The following is a 16,634-nucleotide window of genomic DNA, read 5'->3' as shown; positions in this document are numbered from 1 at the left end:
TGGGTCTCAGCTCGAGGACCTCTTAAGCCCAAAATGATAAGCCTTCATGTGGTTCGTGGTGCCACCCAGGCTCTCACCTCATGTACTAATAATGAAAGACTGAGCATTAGCCTTTGATGTGAAATGGGAGAAAGGGATCCCCATCCAGCCAATGATTATGCAACGTGAAAACAGGAAACAGGATCAGTAGTCTCAGCTTCCCAACTTGACCAAAGTTGCGTGATCCTAGGCAAATTGATTTCACTAAGCCTTCCTTCTCTTCGGTAGTACATATGACAGCACCTTCAAATATATAGGTTGAGGATGTGAGCTGTACAAAAACCTCTTGTGTTTGATTCAATAGCTGACAGCAATGCTCCATGTATGGTATGAATCCAGACCAAATACATTGTGTATGTGACAAGTGACTTGCTTCCTCGTTAACTAATGACATTGCTGCTGCAAGGTGGTGACCTAAATGTTTCTAGTAAGCTCATCTATAAAAAAAAACTATAGTTTTTGATTAATGCTATTCAATGTAGTGGCATCATTTGGAGTACTACGGTGAAGCAGTTCCATATGCTAAAAAAAGACACACTTTTGAGTTTTGACAAGACTTCTTTATTGTTTTGCACGATCTGCATTGTAGTATAATAGCGCTTACTACCCTGAGGAGGCATAGAAGAGCTTTATGGCCTCACAAAGTATAAATAGTCACGAGGAGCCTTTTTTTCTTAGCATATAACAAAAAACGAGAGTTTAAAAACAAAAAAAGCTGTTGAAAGCTATGTAAGTGTGGATATCTTTGTTTTAGTGCTTCATGGTCACTCAGGTTAATGGCACCAGTGCTTAGTGCCGGATTGGCCTACAGGGCAATCAGGCAATGCCGGATAGGCTCGTCTAACAGACAAGTGTGTGGGCTGTTTTTTTTAGCAGTTTGTGGGCTGGTTTTAAAGTTGATTTCCCTGATATTACCACAAGCATTTTCAGCAGCAAATACAAATGTATTAAATCTCCCATACCTTGCAAAATATCAATTCAGCACATGCCTGCTGATTTTAACCCCTTCTACGCGGGGCTAATTCCCCCAGGGTGTGGATGGGAGGGGCTGCTTGTGGCACCACGATGCTCGTGACGAGACCAGCTCGTCATGCTGCACATTGGAGCTGTGCTCCTGACGAGCTGGGCTCGTCACGACTCCACCCACTCATTTCGTACGCCCACATACGCGGGGAATTAGCTACGCGTGGTCCGTCTGTGTTAGTTATGACGAGCTCAGCTCGTCATGAGCACAGCTCCACTGTGCCTCATAACGAGCTGAGCTCGTCATAAGCATGCAAGGGGCTAATACCTTCACTGCGGCCAGCCTGCATACGTGTGTTTATTGCATCCACTCCAGGGAGGTCATTATTGCCCGCTGCTTCAAGGACATCAGCACTGGGTGGGCAAAGCCACCAAGAGGTTCCTGCTACCACTCAGGACTCCATGTCCCAGAACACTCTCCGACAACACACCTGTGCCTGACTTCAACAGTAGAACTTACGACGCACTGCAGTCCCGCAGTCTGGGCACAGTGCGGCCCGCACACTGGCATAGCCCGGGCCAAAGGCGGGCGAATCCTGGAAGGGGCAGTCAACTAACATGAAGGACAAGTTCCTAGGACAAGCACTTTTATTCTTTCTAAAGCAGTGGGGGAATTATCTGAAGAAATCCCGAGTGTAGAGGAACAACAAACCCATTCCCAGCAGGCCCTGGAGGTCCCCACTTTTTTACTAACGTTCTAGAGCATAAGCCCAAGGGGCTTCCCCAGGCTCAGTCCTCATTACAGGCTCATACCCATTAGTCCCCTTAAGCCGTCAAGGGCTGCACTCGATGAGCCTTCCTCCTCAGATTCTATCAAAGACTTCGACAGTTGATAAGGGCTCCATTCAAGCTCTTTTGTAGGAGAGCGAAGGGTACCGATGCTAAACCCAAATCAAAGAGGGCCCCACCTAAGCTGGACGAACAGCAGGTCACAGAAAAATTAACAGGCAGGAAGAGGCGCAAACCCTCACTGGAGGGAGAGAACACCTCTGTAGTTAACACATTTACATTTCTAAGAAGAAGATCCTAGGGGCACTTGGTTTCGTCAGTCTTGATCTTGAAGTCAAGGTAACTTATCTAGGAAAGTGGACCGAGGACATTGCCAAAAACTGGGCTGTTCCGCACAGGAAAGTATATTTCTTCCAGTTCCGGGTATGCCCTCTTCCATCCGTCCGCACTACCTAGTAACCTGGATCGTATCTCATCCCCCCTCTTTATACCAGGGTGGGCCATTCCAGGGACTCAGTGGCATGTCGACCCCCCTGATGTTTACTTATCCGACCCCTCACCCCAGATTTCTGATCAACAGAAAAACTTGGAGGTCCTTAGGACCCACTCTATTTCCCAGCCCAATTTAATCTGCCCATGGAATTGAAAGAAAACGTACCCGCCCAATGAATAGTTTGTTTTGTGGAGCTACACACAGTAGCCCTTATGTGGCCATTCTCTCCAATGTGTCCCCCTTAAAGTCACAGATCCTGAATCACACCTCCAATTTAAAACTAAGGTGATACACTGTTTGTCTAAGAGGCTTCACAATATTCATAGCCCATGATTACATGACAAAATTGTTATGCTTAGGAGAACCATGTGGAATGGGAACTTCCCAGAGCTCATGGAGGGGGAATGTGAACTTTGCAAACTCCGTTTGGGCAGGCAATATACTGAGGAATGTTATAACCATGCCAGCGACCTACAGCGCTATTTCTGTGTTGCCTCTGGGTTTTTCTAGAAGCCCAAGCTCGTAGTAGCCTGTCCTCAGAGGGAGATTTTACCCCATCCATCGTCAGCAGTTTCCCCTAGTCTGCCCCGTGTGCATCCCTCAACCCTGCCAATCTGTAATCGATTTGAAGCACTGACTGGATTATGGGTCTTTGACTGACTAGGTACAACTAATAGCCCGGTTCCGATCTCGCTCAGAAGGGCTCCTGACGGCATCCATCAGGAGCGAGTCCGAATTGTGAGTGTAATTTCCGCCCGACTCATCCCGCAGCACGAGTGAGCGAGTACGATGTGAATCTCTGCCCGCGCTCCGAGCGACTCGTACCCGACGGTGAAGCACTCCGGACGACTACAACATGGCCGACTCACGCAGCGCAATGTACCTAACTTCCCAACGAACAAGTACGATGAACATATCAGGCAGCCAGATCGACTGGGAGCTTCCGACTCGAAAAAGCTTTGAGAAGCGAACTTCGGGGGCGTAGTGGGCCCCTCTTCACCCGTAACCCTACAACTCAGTCACAAGGGGGACCCAAGGGTCCCACCTACACATGCATGTACGGGGTGGGGGGCACCAACACGTCCCCATGACAGACAGGGGGCGCCCTTTTCTGTGACGTACTTTTTTCTCAATGGAAGCCTACGTATGCAACGTACAACAGGCTCCCATTGACTTCAATGGGGCTCCGAGTGACCCCAGTCCATCAGTGCGTACTTGCATCGCACTCGCTTGTCCGGACGCCCGGAGCTGGGTTAGCTCAGAAAGCCCTTCGGATTTGAGTCAGCAGTAGGGCTTTCTGAGCGAGATCGGAATCTGGCCCTAAATGTACTCCATCTTTACCGAACGTCTCTCCATTTCCAGAGCTCTTAAGGATTCTGAGTTGGAATTTAGCGGGTGCCCAGGGTAAACTGTCGGCTCATGACCTGATAGCTTTCTTCCTAAATGTCATCATTATTAATTTACATGAGACCTGGGAAACCACTGGTAATTTATTTCTAGAAGTATATGTATCTTTTACTGTCAATGCTTCTCCGTCCCAAAGTGGGTGATCAAACGGAGGTCTGGCCACTTTTGTAAAACAACCTAGCACCTAATCCATCTCTTGTTCTCACCCTCTTTCCATTCATTTTGGGAGTGTTTTACCTTCCAATCTTCTTCCTACAATTCAATGTATTAATATCTATAACCCGTTTATGGGAAGGAGGAAACAGGCATATGTTCTGAAGTGACCACCTTCCTTGTTTCTTTTTTCTTCCTCATTCAACCCGGTCTGTGGCCCTATTTTTAGTGGGCGACTTCAACTTACACTTTTGTAAGGAGTGACATTTGTACTCTACACTGTAATCAAACATACTTGGGGAACTTCAGGTCCATGCAAAGCACACGACCCAGGGGCCTATTTTGAGTAATCTGCTTTCACAATTTAACCTGGTCAATCTGTTCTCCAAACATATCCTGGATCAGCCAACTGTTATTCCCACTTTGATGGTGCTGGCTCTATTATTGATGTTATTTTTGGTTCAAGGTTTTTTTTCCAGTCCTTGTGCACCAGTTTGGAGCCCCCACAGTGACCATAATCTTCTCGCTGCTACCTTCTACTGGAGGAGGTGGGTGCATTCAAGTCTTAACGATCTGTATCTAGCACTCTCTGAGCCCAGGGATCAGGACCATAGGATAAAGTGGGAGGGTATAATTCCTGAAGATTTCAGCTCCCTTATAGTCCACTCTTGCCAGGCAGACTTCGACACTTGCGTTGGAGACACTCTATGGACCCATAGATTCTCATAGCATTTGACCACATTAGTGCTTATGTCAATAACACGCCAAGAAGACAGTGTTCATGGGCTCCCACCACACTGCGCAGATGGTTTAATACCCATTGTGTTAGGGCTAAAAGGAAGTAAATGGCTACCATAACATATTTTAAAAAACACATAAGGGCCCTTAGGTCGGCCACTAGAGAAAAAGAGGACACAAAAGAGGCTGACTAAGAAGAAGGCATCCCTTTAAAGGACGGTTTCCCTCACCGACCAGAGGTGGCATCATAGGGAATCCTCCTCAAACCATGAAACCTAGTTATGGTGCAGTCTACAACACTCTCGCTGTGAGGGAGGAGCTCAGCGAAGTTTTGTTTTCAGAGGGGTTCTTTCTAAGACCTGATGTGAGCTGGTAGAGTGCTGTGAGGGGTGTGGTGCAAATGAAAGTGAATTCATACTAGCTACAAGGTTTACTGCAGACTTTTATTCTGGTTGCCTTGCACCAGAGTTAAAAACAGAAAGGAGAGCAGGAGAAACAAGAAGAACCATTACATCAAGTTGTCCTCGTAGGTTTAATGGTGCAAGGAGGATTCCCTATGATGAAGCATGCCACCTCTGGTCGGTGAGGGAAACCATTCTTTAAAGGGATGCCTTCTTCTTAGTCAGCATCTGTTGCGTCCTCTTTTTCTCTTGTGATTTGCATTATTTGCAAAAGGACACAGTAATACATGATATACACCAAACAATTTATAAAGAGTTTCCACGAATGGGAACTTGTATCAAAAAACCAAAAGGGAAATTTTTCACCCACATCACACTTCATTCCACTCTCGCTCAAACTCTTTCATTCAATCCAAACTCTTCATTCATCCTACACATTCAACAATAACCCAACACTGTACCCGTCCTAAGGGCCATTTGGTTCAATCTCACAAATCGTGATAGGCCCCAATACACAAACCAAACAAAGCAATGGTTGACACCCTAGTTCCTTGTGCACACTGAACCCTCTTCAAATATTCACTTACCTAGGCCTTCTTTTAAACTCTGGCCTGTACATGATTTAGCCAGGCGAATTTGGCACAAGCCCTCCACATTTTTGTTCAAGGTGTACCAGGCCAAATGAGTCCCAATGGCCACTTTTGGTGTAAAATCTGGGGCTAAATGAACATTGACTTCATGCAGTTAATAGAATAGAGATTTCTGAGGAATCTGGCTGGCTTTTATCTCATATCTGATCCACATTTGTGCGTTGCTCCTTTGGTGCTCTGACTTGCACAAAGAGGATCTTCATCTGAGCAGACTTGTGCTCCAGGATTGTTTGACCCTGGACAGGTCTGCTCAGATCCCATGGATCCCATACATTAAGAGCTCTTTTTTCGAACTGGGCTGCAGAGACCTGTTTATTGACCCCCAGCAGGGCTGAACTGGGAACCGAAACCACCCTGGCAAACTGCTTGGCCGCCCCCCAGAGGGAGGGGGGGAGGTATATGCTATGACCAGTTTCAGCCGATTTTGTTACAGGGGGGCAATATTGCTGGCCACCAGTAACAAAATGCCCCCCTGGGACCCAAAACCGGGCCTCACCCCGGCGGCCTGCTGAGGAAACATCCGGTGCCCGTTTACGGCCAGTTCAGCACTGACCCCAGGGCATTGTAAAACAAGCATTGGCATAGCCAATAGGTCTCGCTTTTGGGACCTTATAAGTGTTTAGCTATGCAACATTTGATGTTGTTTAATCAAGGATATTGTGCTGGATAACTAAATACTTTTAATGTCCTAAAGGCGAGACCTTTTGGCTATGCATTGGGGGCTTATAAGTGTTTAGGTAGAGCTATTGACTTTGCTAATCTTTGCTAATGTTGAGTGCAGTAGAGGAGTGTGGCTGCTGTGCAGCATGCTGAGAAGTTGCAACTAAAATGTGTTAGAAGCACTGAGTGATGCTGTGGTGTTTTTGAGTGATGTTATGCTGGCCTTGAGTTATGCTGTGGTTGTGTTGAGTGATGCTGTGCTGGTCTTGTGTGATGGTGTGTCGGTCCAGTGTGCTGCCTGATGCTGTGGTGATGGTGATTGATGCTGTTGCGCTCCAGAGTGATGTTATGGTAGCATATAGTGATGCTGTGGTGGTACTGAGTGATGCTGTGGTGGTGCTGAGTGATATTGTTGTGGCGTTGAGTGATATTTTGGTGGCACTGAGTGATGCTGTGGAAGTGCTAAGTGATGCTGTGGTGGTGCTGAGTGATATTGTTGTGGCACATTATGATGCTGTGGTTGCCCTTAAAAATAGTGTGGGGGCCTTGAGTGATGCTGTGGTGGCGCTGAGTGATGCTGTGGTGGTGTTCAGTGATGCTGTGGTGGTGCAGAGTGATGCTGTGGTGATGATGAGTGATGCTGTTGTGGTGCTGCGTGATGCTGTGGTGGTGCTGAGTGATGCTGTGGTGGGGTTGAGGGGTGCTGTGGTGGCACTGAGAGATGCTGTTGTGGTGCTGAATGATGCAGTGGTGTTGCTGAGTAATGCTGTGGTAGTGCTGAGTGATGCAGTGGTGTTGCTGAGTGATGCTGTGGTGGTGCTGAGTGATGCTGTGGTGACGCTGACTGATGTCGTGGTGGTGGTGCTGGTGACGCTGAGTGATGCTGCGGTGGTGCTGACTGATGCTGTGGTGGTGCAGAGTGATGCTGTGGTGGTGCTGAGTGATATTGTTGTGGCGCAGAGTGGAGAAGTGTGGCTCAATGATTAGAGCGGCAGACCCTGATGCAGAGGTCTAGCCCGGGACCAGGGTACAATTCCCCGTCTCGGCGAGTCTTGGGCTCAAAATTCCACGACCTGATAATTCTCGCCTCAGTGCCTATTCCAATTATGAAGTCCCACTCTGCAACTCTGGGCAATAGCTTGCTTAATCTCCACAACGGCCCCCACAACGCTAAGGATGCCTGGCCTCCACCTTGGGGGTGCCCAGAAGTGGACGCCTCACAGGGAAAGCCAGGATGGGTTCCACAGCGGTATTCGTACAAGCGCCTTGAGACCCTTGCGGGTGAGTAGTGCGCTATACAAGTATCAATTTACATGCTGTTGTGGCCCTAAAAGAGGCTGTCGTGGCCTTGAGTGATGCTGTGGAGGAGCTGAGTGATGCTGTGGTGGTGTTGAGTGATGCTGTGGTGGTGCTGAGTGATGCTGTGGTGGTTTTGAGTGATGCTGAGGTGGCTCTGATTAATGCTGTGCCTATTCCAATTATGAAGTCCCACTCTGCAACTCTGGGCAATAGCTTGCTTAATCTCCACAACGGCCCCCACAACGCTAAGGATGCCTGGCCTTCACCTTGGGGGTGCCCAGAAGTGGACGCCTCACAGGGAAAGCCAGGATGGGTTCCACAGCGGTATTCGTACAAGCGCCTTGAGACCCTTGCGGGTGAGTAGTGCGCTATACAAGTATCAATTTACATGCTGTTGTGGCCCTAAAAGATGCTGTCGTGGCTTTGAGTGATGCTGTGGAGGAGCTGAGTGATGCTGTGGTGGTGTTGAGTGATGCTGTGGTGGTGCTGAGTGATGCTGTGGTGGTTTTGAGTGATGCTGCGGTAGCGCAGAGTAATGCTGTGGTGGCGCTGACTGATGCTCAATATTCTTTTTGCTAACAATTTGTTTTGTGTGAGAGAGAGGTTTTCTGTGATTATTCCTGATGTGTTAAAGGATTATTTATCTGCAGCGTTCATATTCAATTAGAACAGCTATATCACAGCTTCATAACATCACATAGTACTCCGACTGCGGCCCTTTCCTTGAGGATGATGTTTAACTCATGGGCCACTTTCTACAACTGGATATTGTATAGTTATACGCACCTTATCCGATATCGGCAAACAATGTCATAAGAAGGCCGCAGTAAGGATAATACATATAGCTTTATGATGAGTCTGCAGACTTTTCATGTATTATATTTGTTTAGTTGGAGACGTGTATGCTATCCATTGACATGATGGAAGACTTTGCTCTAGGGTTTACAGATCACCTACTTACCCTAGGTTTTGTGAGTTATAGCCACCATGTGTAAATGATTTTACCAGCACTGTAATCGTGTATGAAATGGTCTGGCCTTGAAGGGCTAGAAGGCGTGCTCTGCTCCTGATACATCACTTGCAGCATGGAGGATGATTTGCATGAAAATACAATGGTATCTGGATGAGCCAATTTAATCCAGGATGTTGAGAACGCAACCCATGATGAAAAAGTTCTGAGCAGATGCAAGGAGGGGTGTAAAACAACAGCAACCCATGATCCTACCATACAGAGTTAATGCGAGATAAAAGTTGAGTATAGTAGAGAGGAGCAAATAGCAACACTACACTTCAAGCTAAAGTGATGGTGCAGACTGTTGTGCAAAGGAACTTGGCTGAAGTGGAAAAGCATGAAAATTAAGACAAGCATTGGCATAGCCATTAGGTCTCGCTTTTGGGACCTTATAAGTATTTAGTTATGCAGCACAATATCCTTGGTGCAACAACATCAACTGTTGCATGGCTAAACACTTATAAGGTCCAAAAGGCGAGACCTATTGGCTAAGCCAATTCTTGTTTAATTTTTAGTTACCAATCAGACCTATAAATAAAAAGAAAACAATTGCCTGCTTCACAGTGTGCATGCCTACGAAATGACGCTAGTGGCCGCGTCATAGGCTTTTTTGTAATTCTTCTTTAGCCATGCTGCACAGTTTCATAGATGCTGCACAGCATGGCTAAAACCATTGGCAAGTCTAATAGGTCCCAAATGCGAAACCTATTGACTTTGCCAGTGCTTGTTGTTACAGCAGCTTGAAATAATAAAACTTACCTTTGTGAATAGTGTATTACCTAATATAGAGTTCTTGTTTTCCTATAGTTTCCATTCAAGTAGCCTGTGAAAAAAGTAAATTGGCTCAGGAACTGTCCCTAAAGTATACAATCCTAGTTGAAGCAAAGTCACTGTCCAAGAAGAGATTACATAACATACATTGAAACTTGTACGCCAGACAAAGGGGAAGATGCCCTGATTTCACCAGATTTCAACCTGAAACTAAAGCTATTGCATTATTATTTCATTAGAAGTCCACATTTGCTCAGAGCGGTATCCCGGACATGAATTCTTGCAGACCATAAAATGGACTGAAACGGATTCAGCTACAGACTTTTCCATCAAACTAAATCCCCCAAAATGCTCTTAAGTATATGGGGCTGCTGGGTGCAAAACCTAGAACAGGCGACCCAACTCCACCATGCACACCACACGAGATATTATTCCAGCAGGATGCATTTATTTACTACATCGCTCGACTGAAGCCCAAGCCATAACCTAGTAGCTAGGCATCTAAATGTTTATAGCAAAGTGTGTCTACAACAGTCGCCTGTTAACCAGTTCATGGCTGCCAATGTTAACTGCTGTCCTACGTTTTGTCGCCTGCAGACCTGTGGAGTGCGGCTCGTGCTGCTCGTTCACACCACCGTATTTGCCCTCCTTGACATTTCCCCGAGCACCCTTACTTGCAGCCCTCTCATGCCTGTGTATACCAGAAGAATGCACGCCGCCATGGGTCTCCGCAGGTATATGCAAACATATGAAGACCCTGCTTGCTTAGTTTAAAGCAGAAAATTCAGGTGGGAACCAAGTTATATTGAATTATACTACGCTGTATATTGGGAGAACACGGCTACGGAATATAAATCGGAGCATCTACCAAACTGTATGAGAGAAACAGTTGTACAAAAACAGAAAATAACAGTAATGAAAGAATTCAGGTTTATGCACGGTTAAAACTAACAAATGCCACCTGAGTTTACAGAGTTGCGCCAGATTCTTTGCTACTGTAAACTCTGAAAAGCTGCACGCGAGCCGTGCTTGCATTCAAATGCAAACAAGCCCGGGAGTTTTGTGCGTGTGTGTGCTAAAATGAAATAAAACAAGAACAAATTCACCTGTGAAGAGTTTTCAAAAAGGTGAGGCTGTATGATTATAGAAGAGGCAAAAGGTTTAAAAAAATCACCTGAGTAGCTATAATTAGGGAAGCAGGTCCGTGGCACCAGGGCCCCTAGATGAGAGAGGCTCTCGGCTTCGCGTCACGGATGTCTTTTATTGCCAGGCGAAGGTCGATGGTTTCTTTTGCATTCTTGAATTAAGGTCTATGTAACCCTAGCTCCACCATTGCATGTGTTTGCCTGGCGCAGGTTGCTCTTTTCAGGGGCAAAGCATTTGTGTGCTCAAGAAAAGACTTGACTGAATGAAAGAATGGGATGAGAGTGCGGGGGGTTTAAGGGCCCTGAGAGGGCAGACAGGAGGAGCAGTGATTAGACGAGCGGCTGGGGAATCGAAGAAAAAAAAGACTCGAAGCCAATGGGAATGCTGATTTCTGTTTTCCACTGATCTAATAACAAGTTACCGAACCAGATAAAAATAATCCTGTAATTAAAACGCGTCTCCTAGCAACGTGGGCGCATTTTGTTCTTGACTGTGAAATTCAGACAGTTTATTTCGGAGTTTAGCTTTTTTTGCGAACCGTGTTTGGGTGTGAGAAATGACCCGGGATTTCATCTCTAAAGTCAAACAAGCGCGCACGCCTCACGCTGCAGGTAAAAAAAAAAAAGGGAGGCACTTCTGGTGAGTAGTGTGCGCGCACTATGACGAGAGAGGAAAGCCATATGGCTTCTCTGCTCGTCATTGTGCGCATAACCGTAAGCTCTATGCCACCCGGTCGGACTTATGAAAGCCCACTGACTAAATGTCTTTCCAGAGCAGAACATGCGCTGGCTCAGGCGAGTCCTAAAAAGGACCTAACCTGAGTGAAGGAGGCCTTTGTAAGGAAAGTGGCGGCCAAAAGAGAGCATTCTGCCTTAGCTAAACTGTCAAACCGGGCCTACGACCTGGCCAAATCAGTCCCAGGAATGGAGTCCTATCTTTCCCTGGACATTTCAACTTACCATTGAAGTCTTTTAAGACTGAAGATCTTTCATCAGCTGCTGTTCCCCAAGGGTGTCTGGTTCTCACAATTCACCCTGCCGCCTTGTAACTGTGACCATGACTCTATTTGCACCTCTATGCATATAGTTTTGTTGCGTCCTGAGTTTTATACCCTGCGCCACATATTTCTAAGACCCACTTTAGTAGCGCATGGATACAGGCAAATTAGATATGCCTCTCTATATATTTACAACTTTTAGCCACTCCTAAACTGTGTTTTTTGTCTCCCATTTTTTATCTGGGGGTCTTAAATGAATCTTGCTAGTACTGTATTCTTTAGATTTATATGCAGGATTTTTAGTGTTAATGAATTAATGTAATTGCTTTGTACATATCTTAGGCCTCCACCTGACAGCTTTTATCACAACATTGGTTAGTTTAATGGATTGTTTTTTTTATGTTCACTTGTATGATTTTCTTTTTAAATCGAATAAATGTTGATTGATTGATTAATACCCATTCAGCATTTCAGTACAAGTGCAAAACAGTCCTAATTTGTAATTGTGGGTCACTTTTTTAGCTATTTAATTCACTAATGGAGGCCACTTTTATTTTGGTGCCTGGGTCTATTTTTTGCCCCAGTCCAACCCTACCAGTGCTTGAAATGAATTTGTTGGTTTTGAGGGTGGTGTTTGGTATGTAAAATGCTGAAAACTATAGAGATTTCAGAAGCGTCTGCTAGTTAAGTATTAGGATTACTGCCCCATGGAGCAGAAATACGGGGTACTCTCAGAGAGAGAGCCATAAGACATGACAACTTTTACACACAGCAGGTCCAGTATTAGCTAATAGGGATGGAATGGGAGTAAAACGGACAAGAGAGGAGATGATAGGGTGGAGGAGGGAAGACAGAGCGAGACATGGGGCTGGAAAGATAAAAAAAGAGAAGAAGCGGTGATATAGAGAGAGTGGGAGAAAGAGGAAGAGCAGGCAGAGATGGAAATAGATTGAGAATGAGAAACGCAGAGAGAGAAATGAGAGCAATATTGTGTGTGTCTGGGAGAGAGAGAAATAAAGAGCTGTGTAAAAGGAGACAAAGCAGTGAGGAGGAAAGAAATCGGAAACATATAAATGAGAGAACACGGAGAGAGATTAAGAGGGAGCCAAATGGCTAATGTGTGTGGAAGAGAAATCTTATGAGTTAGAACTGCCAACTCTGCCGCCTAGGTGCTTTTCGCTTGTCGGAGGAGGCTGGCTTTGCAAAAATACAAAGGAATTCCCCTTCTATTATATTTTAGGGATAACAGGATTACAAGCAAAAAGAAATCAATACATGGTTGATGAAAGTGTCCACCAACTAAGATATGGAGGTCTTTCTGCAATGTCATCCACCACAGATACTGAATACAGTGATTATTAACCTTTTGACTTCTGCGCCCTCACTACTGATATAATCTGAGGACTCATATTGCCTTAGTTCCTGAATTCCATGACTCCGTGGAAGCAATTTCTACAATTTGAACTTAATGACAATACACACAAATACAGAAACAAGTATACAAATGATGAAATGGGTTATTTTATTCTCAAACAAATATAGAAAAATCAAAAAGGTAATTTTGATGGGAAGGTTGGAGATTTTCTAAGTATGATTTTTATTTATGAAAGATAAAGTAATAAGCTAGACTGTAGGAAACGACTTTGGGTTTTTTGCTCCTTATGCAATCTCTCTTTTTGTCCGAACATTAATTGATGCCACCCGTCATCGAAACTGTATTCTGTTTTTTGCTGCCCCCACAAATAAAGTTTGCTAACATAGCTTAATTTTTTGCCTCTGGTTTCAAATTCCTTCACATTTATAGCACATTTTAACAGTTTGCGTCTATAATTATAACTGACTGTTCATCTGCGAATACTATTCAATTTACTAAACAGTCGGTTTCGCACACCCCTACAAGACCCAAAGTCGTTCTTAGTCTGTGGTGAGTGAACCGCCCCAAGGGACGCTGCTGTGGACTAGTACAGTTTCAAACAACAATGGTATGGGCAAAGAAAATTATTTATTAGGTTATTTCAGTTACCAGTAAGGATTCTGCAGTGAAATGCTACATACCAGAGAACAGCCTTTATGAAAGGGTTCTTTTGCTACAGAACCAGTATCTTGGGTACACCTAAGTCAAGTAATCCTGAAAGTGGTGATGGAAAGGAGGCTTAGCTTAAATTGGCGTGAAATGCTTCAGCTTTCTTGCATTAAATCGAGTCTTGCCGTGTCTTCTCTAGGAGAAATTTGGGTATAAACTACTCATTAAATAATTTACTTTGTTCTCTTATTTGATAATTAGAGAGACTGGTTAAATTAATGGGAACAATCAAATACAGTAGAGCAAAATTAAATATGTTTTTATAAATTTGGAAGGGTGGATTATCTACTTTTATAATCCCTTTTTGTTGCTCTTTTCAATGGTGTGTGAATTAATTTTGGAGTAAAATTGTATTAATTTGTTGACATTTAACTCTAAAAACAGATAAAGTTTGCAATTCGAGTTTGATAAAATGTCGACACAGAAACTCGTGCAGGAGAAATTGAAACACTTGAGGTCTAGACCAAACTGATTCTAATACTTTCTTTCAGAAAGAGCCGAGGAAAAATACTTTAACAGCTAACAAATTCTGTGCCATTTCTACTGCAAAGGGAAGATTTCTTAAATCATGTCAAACTGTGGCGTGGCACGCGCTCAGGTGTTTACTGAGTTATACCAAGTGATGTTGTCAATTTTGAGACCAACCGTCTAATTGAAAGATCTCTTTTGCTTAGGTACACTTAATCATAAGCTTAAAAAAGTGCCTAATTTCTGGAGCAGAAGAGGAATATAGGCCTGATGGTTTGTCAATAGAAAGAGCCAGTGTGCCAGTCTGGCTCATGTGATCACAGGGCGTCTGAAAATGCTGATGCAAACTCGTTATTATAGTTTAGGAACAGCTGCCTCTATGATGATCCATGGAGTTTACTAAAAGTTCCCAAACCCAGTAAACTTTCTTGAGGCAACCAATCAAGGAAGTTGTCACACACCCATGAATTAGGACCAGCATCTGTAAGTGCAATTTCAAAAGCATGGAATATGCCAATAGCCTCTTTATGACTTCAAACGTCTGTCCTATAAACATGTGACACAGTCAGTTTTATCTACTCATGGCAGGTTTTTGAGGCTCTTCAATGCCAACAGAAAATTCAACATCCTCATTCCTCTCAAAGCCACTTCCTATAAAGATGTTGTGCTACTTTAACGCTTCTTCAAAATCATTTATCATAAAATCTCTCTGACCTCTGCTGGTCTTCCTCAGCACTGTCATTACTCAAGGCTCATAAGAGTTACCAGCAAACCCACTCTTGAAAAAATCCTTCCTAGATTCAAATGGCCATGCCTACCACTGGCTCATCGCCCAGTTACCTTTCATTTGCATGGTCATCAAAACATCTGTCTATTTCCATCTCTAATAAAACATCAATGGCAATTGTGTTTTTCATTACCATCAATCAAAAATGAGTTAGGGCAGCAGCACTGAAACAGCCACACTACAAGGGGTAGACAATGCTGACCTGACCACAGATAGGGGTTGTCCCTACCTCCTGATACTTCTGCATTTCTTGTCTGCCTTCAAAGTTGTTGATCATCCAACAGTCTTCCACACCCTAGCATCTCAAATGGGATTTACTGGCAATGCCTACAATGGATTTTCTCCCACCATTTACCAGTCTCAGATTGTCCAGATAGGAACATGAATCGTAATCTTGGCCCTGTACACTTAGTGATGCTTATGCTATACAAATACAATCATATGACAGGAAGGGGCCTCCATTACAATGGCAGTGGAGTACCCTTCTCGCCAGTATAACAGTCCAACCACCAAAGTTATAAGCAGCAGATCATAGTTTGGCAACTGCAGAGACTATTCAGTCTCTGCTGTGGCCAAATGCCTCCAATCCAATGGCCTGATGGAGTACGGACCATCGGAGGATTGAAATATGTGTGCCTGTCCAATTTAGAAAGGTGGACATATAGTTGTTTTTTACTGCCCGTCAACACCAGGAAAACTTCGGCAGTAAAAACATAAAACTGCCCCCCTCCTCAAGGGTGATGGAAAAAGACATCATGGCGAGTGGGGCATGTTATTTTTTATTTTGCCATTGTTTTTTTTCCTTCAGAAACAAAATTCCACTTTGGGGTTTTGTTTTTGAAATTTAAAAAAACTTTGTAACTTTACCATACAGCTCCATCATGTTTAATGGAGCCATACGTCAACGTTATAAAGCAAACATGGGAACTGCCTTGATGGCGGATCCTGTAAATACTAGAAATATCTGTCAGGCTGATGGACATTTATAAATTTGGCTGTCGAGACCTCTACCAGGGCGATGAAGTAAAGTACTCTGCACCCTGGTGGAGGACGGCCCAACTGTTTATATTTAATTTAGGCCCTCAGTATTTTTTGTGGGTTTTAAATATATATGTATTCACTAAATTCTCCCTCTATGTTCTATAATATGATATCATGAAATAATCTATTACTGGTGGGCAAACCACCGTTAGAGAGGGGCAACATATGCACAGAAAAATACTACCTTATGTGTAACCAAGACATTGTTCTCTTCAGTTATCTCTTCCATTTTCCAAACTTTCTCTATATTTCCCTATTTACTGTCATAGTATATATATTGTACCTGTGTGCTCTCTCCTTTCTGTAATGTTGTCTCTACCACTCATTTGCCTCTCTTCCACCCTGCTTATTCTGTATGTGTCTCCTTTCTTTCTTGCTCTTCTGCACTCTCCTTAGCACTTTTAGCACTTCTATTGTTATGTTCATGTATTGCAGTGTAGTGCCATGTATAAAATGCTTTCCATACCCTTTGCAAGAACTAGTGTTAGAGTTGCTAACAAGTTGTGGCTGGTTGGAGTGGCTCATGTTCATACAAATTGTTACAAGCAGAGGGTTTTGTGTCTGTGTGCATTTTGAGGGAGTATGGTCTTGGTTGGTGAAAGCAGACCAGAGGGTGCACATATAGAGTTGGGGGAATTCCTGGGTGGATTTGAGTCAGGATGGGGTCACAAGGAGTTCTTTGTTGGACTATCCTAACTTGCTGTACTCAGTGTTCTGCTGCCTATTACCTATTTGGA

The sequence above is a fragment of the Lissotriton vulgaris genome, chromosome 2_1 (genome assembly GCF_964263255.1).
Source record: "Lissotriton vulgaris chromosome 2_1, aLisVul1.2, whole genome shotgun sequence".
In the NCBI taxonomy this organism is placed as follows: Eukaryota; Metazoa; Chordata; class Amphibia; order Caudata; family Salamandridae; genus Lissotriton; species Lissotriton vulgaris.
This window is presented reverse-complemented; position numbering follows the sequence as displayed.